The sequence below is a fragment of the Schistocerca gregaria genome, unplaced genomic scaffold (assembly GCF_023897955.1).
Source record: "Schistocerca gregaria isolate iqSchGreg1 unplaced genomic scaffold, iqSchGreg1.2 ptg000995l, whole genome shotgun sequence".
In the NCBI taxonomy this organism is placed as follows: Eukaryota; Metazoa; Arthropoda; class Insecta; order Orthoptera; family Acrididae; genus Schistocerca; species Schistocerca gregaria.
The window spans coordinates 111,333-119,896 of NW_026062345.1; positions in this window are offsets into that span (position 1 = coordinate 111,333).

Genomic DNA, 8,564 nt, shown 5'->3' on the forward strand with positions numbered 1-8,564 from the left:
AAAAGCAGACACCAGACTCCTATTTCCTTACGATTCTTGCAATCAGTCTAACTCAGCAACGAACGAAGTGGTTTATAAGGCGCTTGTTCGCCCGATTCTTGAGTATTGTGCATCCATCTGGGATCCCTGTCAGTTAGGACAGAAGTTCCAACGAAGAGCGGCGCGTTTCGTCACGGGATCGTTTAGCTGGCGAGAGACCATCACGGAGATGCTAAACAAACTCCACTGGCAGACGTTACAAAAGAGGCGTTGTGCATCACGGAGAGATTTACTACAGAAATTTCGGGACAGCACTTTTCAGGAGGAGTCGGACAACATATTACTTCCCTCCACATACCACGCGGAGAAAATTACAGATCTTAGAGCCAATACAGAGGCTTACAGTCAATCATTCTGCCCACGCAGTATTCGCGGGTGGAACAGGGCTGGAGGGATCAGATAGTGGTACCGTAAGTACCCCCCGTCACACACAATTAGGTGGCTTGCGCAGTATGATGTAGACGTAGACGAAAATCTGAGTTTCTATCATTAAACACGATGTGAAGAGGAGCTGACATTTGCAGTTATCCTCATTTGTAATTAAAAATCAAGCACTCATTTTAACAACTGAACGAATTATATTAGTATTACTCTTGTAATACGTAGTTAGTGTAATTTTTACGAAATTCGTAGTTTTAATGCGATTATTAAAGTTTTTACATCTGGCCAGGTGAAACGTATTGACAATCCTTTTTACAGGCGACACAGCTACAGTTCTACAATGATTTCCTGGTTCTTGTTTCATTATGGGCCATTTAGTTCACTGCTTCCGCAACAGAAGAAGAGAGAATGTTAGTTTGGCACGAAGAATAGTTTCCTGACGATTCCTGAAAAATGTTTTTCACCCTTTTGTAACAAATGAGTCTCCGTTTCTGTCCACAGCGTCTGGTTCTTACACAAAAGGAGCGTTTATGTTTTACGACTTTTACTTACTCCAATACATACACGGAAACATTATCAAGATAAGGTCTTCATATAAGGGTTGATCAAAATGTTTCTGTTCGAAGGCCGTACAATCCAGAAACGATATTTCAATCCGGCGAAATCCCCGTCAGCATTGAGGTACTCGCCCCATCGGTGCACCATGTTGATGAAACACGGTGTCCTGCTGCGTGAAGAAGTCCGTTGCTGCGTGCTACACATCGTCCATCCTTCAGTGGCTTTTCTGAAGGGACGAAAGGTATGACAATCACATGGGGCAGAGATCAGTAGTTGGCACAAATGCGTCACGGCATGTGCAATGTGGAGACGTACGTTATCGTGAAGCACCAGCAGCCCTTAGCGCACGCATTCTTCATTCTCTGAAGGGCGTCTACCGCTGCTTATCCTTCGGCAGTGAAGGAAACAATAACAGCACGTTGGTCCCTTTTCGACGCATTTGGTAATATGCCACGTTTAGACATTTACGGGACACACGTCGGATAGAAAGGGATACCACACTAATCCCTTGCCTGCATCTTACTGTTTATATACCCACATATAAGTCAAGTTACGTTATATATATGCTGCAGCAACGCCCTAAAACGGAACTTTTTGGTCGACTCATATTATACAGAGTGTTACAAAAAGGTAAGGCCAAACTTTCAGGAAACATTCCTCACACACAAATAAAGAAAAGATCTTATGTGGACATCTGTCCGGAAACGCTTAATTTCCATGTTAGAGTTCATTTTAGTTTCGTACTTCCTCTATTCACCGCCATGATTTCATATGGGATACTGTGCTGTTCGAACACGTACCTTTACAAGTACGACACAACATGTGGTTCATGCAATATGGAGTTCTTGCACATTTCAGTCGAAGTGTTCGTACGCTTCTCAACAACAGATTCGGTGACCGATGGATTGGTAGAAGCGGACCAATTCCATGGCCTCCACGCTCTCCTGACCTCAACCCTCTTGACTTTCATTTATGGGGGCATTTGAAAGCTCTTGTCTACCAAATATACAGACTCTTCGTGCTCGAATTGCGGACGGCTGTGATACAATACGCCATTCTCCAGGGCTGCATCAGCGCACCAGGGATTCCATGCGACGGAGGGTGGATGCATGTATCCTCGCTAACGGAGGTTATTTTGAACATTTCCTGTAACAAAGTGTTTGAAGGTACGCTGGTACGTTCTGTTGCTGTGTGTTTCCATTCCATGATTAATGTGATTTGAAGAGAAGTAATAAAATAAGCTCTAACATGGAAAGTAAGCGTTTCCGGACACATGTCCACATAATATATAATCTTTCTTTGTGTGTGATGAATGTTTCCTGAAAGTTTGCCCGTACCTTTCTGTAACACCCTGTATATATTATACAACGTTCGTTATGGAGCAAACCTTCTAATGAGTTACATATTAACATGTTGTCGTCTTACGATCCTCGTCATTCCCGGAGTTTTAGATCTGAGTACCAACATAGCAATTTCCAAGCCGTGTAAATATCTCTACAAGCACTGTGAAATACTGAAATTTATTCCTGAAATTCAACTTAACTGTAAAAGGTATAGATGTACTACCGATGCGACATTTGAAAATCTGATACCAGGGCCGGCATAAATTTGTTTACAAGGTGTACAACTTTGCTTCCCCTGTTTCCCCAACATTTGAGGCTTTAGAGAAAAAAATTGATTACACTTGTATCATTCAAGGTATTTTCGACCGGTGGCCAATACGTTCTCCCATCTTTCGGGCACTGTACGAATCCAGCGTCGAAAAAGTTGTTCATCTTTTGAAACGTTCCAAGAATAGATCCAATTTCCTACTTCTTCACGAGTTCAGAACTTTTCGTCAGCCAGGCCATGCGCCATTGATCTAAACAGGTGATAGAGGGAGCAATGTGTGAAGAATACGGCGAGTGGGGTAGGACCTCCAATTTTAACGTTTCCAAGTACATTTTGACCTCCTTTACAACGTGGGTCGAGGGTTGTCGTGCTGCAAAATCACTTTATCGTGCCTCTCGCTCTATTGCGGCCGTTTCTCTTTAAATGCTCTGCTCAAACGCATTAACTGCGTTCGATAACGAGCACCTGTGATTGTTTCACTTGATTTTAACACCTCATACTGCACCACACGACGCCGAGCTGGTTCCACCAAATGCAGAGCATGATCTCGGAGTCGTGAATATTCGGTTTGGACGAGATATCCCCATGATTTTCTGCCTTTAGGTTATCGTAATGAACCCATTTTTCGTCCCCGGTCACAATGCGATGCAGATCCCTTCCGTTTTTGTCTCTGAAGCAACTATTCACACAAAAACGCCGTTCAACATCTCTCGGTTTCAGTTCACAGGGGATCCACGTTCTTTCTTTCTGAATCGTGCCCATAGCCTTGAGACGTTTTGAAATATCTTGCTGTGTCACTCCCACTAATCGTGCCAATTCTTCTTAAGTTTGACGAGAGTCTTCACTCAGCAATGCCTCCGATTCTGCATCTTCGAAAACATTCTCTATTCCACCACTATGCCGGTCTAAGACGTTAAAATCACCGCTCTTGAATCGTTGAAACCACTCACGCAACATTCTTTCACTAATAGCGTCCTTACCATACGTGCTTGAGAACATTCGATGAGACTCGCCGCTGTTTTGTTCATATTGAAACAAAACAGTAACACCTCCCGCAAATGACGAGAATTAGGATCGTAAACTGACTTTATTACGCACACACAAATCGACTAATGTCTGAATGAGGTTATGTTGACCGAGGTCAAGGCTAACTGCCTGACGTCTGCGATCTGTTTCTCTCGACCGCTACTTATCGTTGCCGCCACCTATCGGCAAACGGCGGAAGCAAAGTTGAACACCTTATATATTACAGTTAAGTTGAATTTAAGAACTAAGTTTCTGTGTTTGAAACTGTAGTTCGTCATCAAATATAAATTCAGAAATATTTTTGCTGCTTTGACGTTTAGCTTAAAATTATATTTTCAAAATAAGAGTCCAACCATTCCTTCGCACTTCAACTGTGGGAGAACCGTAACCAGAGTTAAGATTACTCAAGTACGGTGAACAGGAAACAGTAAAAAAGAAAAGACCTTGTAATTTATTTTTCATATTTCATTAATATCTGCAGGTACTTTTACGAAATAGACATTTGATAACCCTTATCAATCACTTTCCAATTGTAACTGCTAGGTTCCAGATTTTCATTGTGTGAGTATGTGATCCTTACGGAAGCTTGTACAAGACTCGAGAATAAACTATCGGTAGTAGACAGTGGGGAGCGAGATTGTCGCGCAGTGCGGATACTAGTTGAAAATAACATGTGGAGTGGATTCTGACCGACCGCAGGAGAACAGTGACATTGCATTGCATTGTATTGTATGTTAACCGGGGACCTAGAAACGACGGAGAGGCTCCGTCCCGGCCGCAGCCGCAGTGGTTCACAACCCCACGACGACTACCGCAGTCCACTTCACCGCTCCGCCGCCCCACATCGAACCCAGGGTTATTGTGCGGTTCGGCCCCTGGTGGACCTCCCAGGGAACGTCTCGCACCAGACGAGTGTAGCCCCTATGTTTGCGTGGTAGAGTAATGGTGATGTACGCGTACGTGGAGAACTGTTTTGCGCAGTAATCGCCGACATAGTGTAGTTGAGGCGGAATAAGAGGAACCAGCCCGCATTCGCCGAGGCAGACGGAAAGCCGCCTGAAAACCATCCACAGACTGGCCGGCTCACCGGACCTCGACACAAGTCCGCCGGGCGGATTCGTGCCGGGGACCAGGCGCTCCTTCCCGCCCGAAGACGTGCGTTAGACCGCACGGCCAACCGGGCGGGCGAACACTGACATAGTCGGATTAAAGTTTACATTGTCACGGTGAATTAAATACATTAGGTCGTCTACTCGCAGTTGAAACAATTTTGGAGTAATATTAATAATGACAGCACGAAACAGATTAGTAACTGCAATGCTGTCGGCAATAAAGCTAACATGACACAAATCGAAACTCAGAGTGAGTTTGATGGATATCAGAAATCAAACTTGACAGTGCCGCCCATGACTTGAGTTGGGAACTGTCGCAGAGGTCGAACTCTGGCTGTGTCGATTGGCTAGTGTATGAGAGAGTGCTGCATTTAGGTGCCAAACTGATTCTTATAAACCGGATCCAATCCCCGCGAGTAACCCTTTCGCTACGATGAACTTCTGTAGAAGTCGGGAGCGAATGTGGCGCTCAACCGGTGGACTGGTGCAGCAGTTCCGCTTCGCATCATACTTCTCCGCTTCACTACGCTCGACTTGTGTGGAAGCTTGACCTATGCACCATCTAGCGGCTTTGTTCAACGTCTGTAGTTAACAACAGTCGCTAGATGCAGTTGCAATCACTTTCAAAGTGTTTGTTTCGCTCATTTCCCGCCTTGATTCTGATCTGAAGTGACGTGTTGTTAACTTCAGTTTCTACTAGAAGTGATATGGCAGGTAAGCGATATACTGTGGATGAAACTCTTTCTCACATACTGGATAGTGACTCTGAAGATGAAAGGGAATCATCGTCCGAATCTGACGATTAATATGGAACACTTATGAGTGATTTGTATAAATCTTGCCTAATAAATATATAGTACAAAGTCCAATAATGGCGACAGCACTACGAGTGTGAAAGCAGGACAGAGCAGAGCTGCAGGGCGCGCAAAAAATGCGGCGTGCAGCGGGCACTGGTGCTCGGCCACAGCGCACGGCGCCGGCATCAAAGGCTGAATATGAACTGCACTCACATAACGCACCAAACACACCACAAAGTTAATCCTTTTCTCAACATTCATTCCTACGGTACCATTTTTCTGGCAATTTTTGAAGCAGTACATATACACGTGAACTAATATTTAATGCGGATAACAAAACTGTCATCTTACAATTATGCATGTAATAGATATTTTTAACGGAATTCGTGTACGTCTCCAATGTAACAACACTTTTTAGTTTCTGTGATGTGTAAAGTGTAAAACTAACTTGCAGAGACGTTAATCAGCCACACTCAAACTAAATTGGAGGACCGAATACAATAGTAGAAGTAGACGAATCTTATATATATTAGACGAAAGAACCAGAGAGGACGGCCTTCTAAAAGTGAAGTAGATCGTATTTGGGTTATCGGTGGAACAGAAAGGGTGTCCAAATAAAATGGCTCTGAGCGCTATGGGACTTAACATCTATGGTCATCAGTCCCCTAGAACTTAGAACTACTTAAACCTAACTAACCTAAGGACATCACACAACATCCAGCCATCACGAGGCAGAGAAAATCCCTGACCCCGCCGGGAATCGAACCCGGGAACCCGGGCGTGGAAAGCGAGAACGCTACCGCACGACCACGAGATGCGGGCAAAGAGAGTACCGCAAGTGTTGTGAGGGTATTGTCCCGAGACAAGTTGAGTTTAATCGGTCTCATAAAACACTTCATACTGCCTCGAACAAAAGTAATCACACAAGATTTCAGTCGTACCAGACTCTGAAGGCTAAAGGGTTCTACCACGAATTTGTGAACCACTCTAGCGTCGTCCAAAGAGACGAACTCCACAGTGTCCACACCCAGAATATAGAACGGCTGTGGAAGTCTGTCAAGTCTCCCATAAAAAGAGAAGGGCGTCCAGGACAGAGGAACGGACTGTACTCCTTCCAGTACCTGTACTTCCACAACTTGGCGTTTGCAGGGAAAAGTCAATGCATGCGACACTCTTCCGATATTCCTGCGCGATATTGGCAGAGTTTATTCTGGCCACAGGAAAATGGAATTGCCCCTGTACTTTATACATCACACAGTCTGTTACAAGACGATAACACCAACGACGAGTAAGGTAAGTCGTCTCCTTTGAATTTACAAATGCTTCTCCAACTCTTTTCTTTGGTCGTTTTTGTAGTGACAACTTGAAACATACTCATAACGCCCGCCACGAGACTTCCGTAATCGATTTACTATCGCACGTTCGATATGTATCGTTTGGACCCCACCAAATTCGATAGGCAATCATTCTTGGGAATTACCAAAATTTCAGTATCTGTGCACGTACCGGAGACGTCAATATATGAATCTATTTTATACACAAAAATTAGGGCTAACATCCTGAGCAGTGAATCTGACAGACTATATTTTATTTTTCAGATCAGCAAAATTTTATGGAGAAGGTCTGTACACGGCATATAATCTGATATAACAACTAGCATTTTTCTATTATTGCAGTTAATGGTGCCGAATTTAGCGCACGGTCTGTCAAAGATCATTATAAACAGTCAGCTACTCAGCGAGGAAGGCTTTCCGTTGAGATGTCAGTGAGGAAGAAGTTCACCTGAGAAAGTAAGTCGTCGTTCTTTTCGTTGTCTAAACAAAACTGTTGCACCCATCGTATGAAAAACAAAGAACAGATACGTAGATGCCCTACACAGAGTTATCATCAATTATCGAAAAGCTTACTGAAGGCTTACAATAAATATTAACTAGATGACGTGAAGTGTTAAAAGTACAACAAAAAAGACAGTTTCAACACAGGAATGTAGACCGTCACTATTGTGTTTTAATTTAACGGTATTTCTCGCAGCTGTTACTGAGTAAATGATTTAGATTTATTTGATAATTCGCGTTACTCGACTCGAAGCTATCAATTTAATTTTGTGATTTTCTCGTGTTACATTAGTTGTGTGATGAAGGCGTTGTATGAGAGTTTGATTTATTGGTGACAGACAATGATAGTTCAGTCTAGCTAAACGAATCACGATGCACTGAAGTACGATTCTTTCCTTTTTTGGCAGTATAGACTTGGTGGATCGAATATTAACACTCGATTGCAGCCCAAGTTGCAAAGAAGACGTGTGTGAAGTATAAAAGCGTATGTATATTGAACAATTGTTACCAGTAAGCTGGTTTGTTAATCGTTTTAGTTCAAAATTAATTGTTGACAACTTAAATTTTGTTAAACTGTCTCGGGAGGGTGCAGTACATGAGTGGCAGAAGACGCAGTTGAACCAAAAATGGATCCATACCTGAGGCGAAAAAAATTAGTTGACAAGTTGAGAGACTGTGTAGATGATATAACCTGAAAACGGAAGAAAATGGACTCTTTAATAGTTTATAAGTTACATAGCCACTTTTGTATCGGAATATTTAAACAACTCCACAAAATATATAAAAGAGTGTCTGTGTCGATGATTACACATTAACAATGAGCGTTTTAATAAAATACCAGCGCGAAAATAATGAGTAATGAAAGAGAGACTGACGACACACATGAAATACTTCCACTTTTAACTGAGTAAGCTTGGTGTCCGCCATTATAAGTGATGCGCGCTAACTTTCCATTACCCGTCATGTGTTCTTGTAGCTTTATAACTGCACCACGTGCTGCATTAGTTTGGCAGCCAGTGGACATATTTTTTCTTTTTTTTTTACATTACGTGGGGTGTTTACGTTTACATAATAGGTATTTTCTCGTTAGCTAATATACATTAAACCATATTATCGATCCGTACTTGTACTGTATGCCTGTAGTCAACTAACTTCAATGCCACCTAATAATAAAATATATTTTGGGTTCTATGTTTTTATGGGTG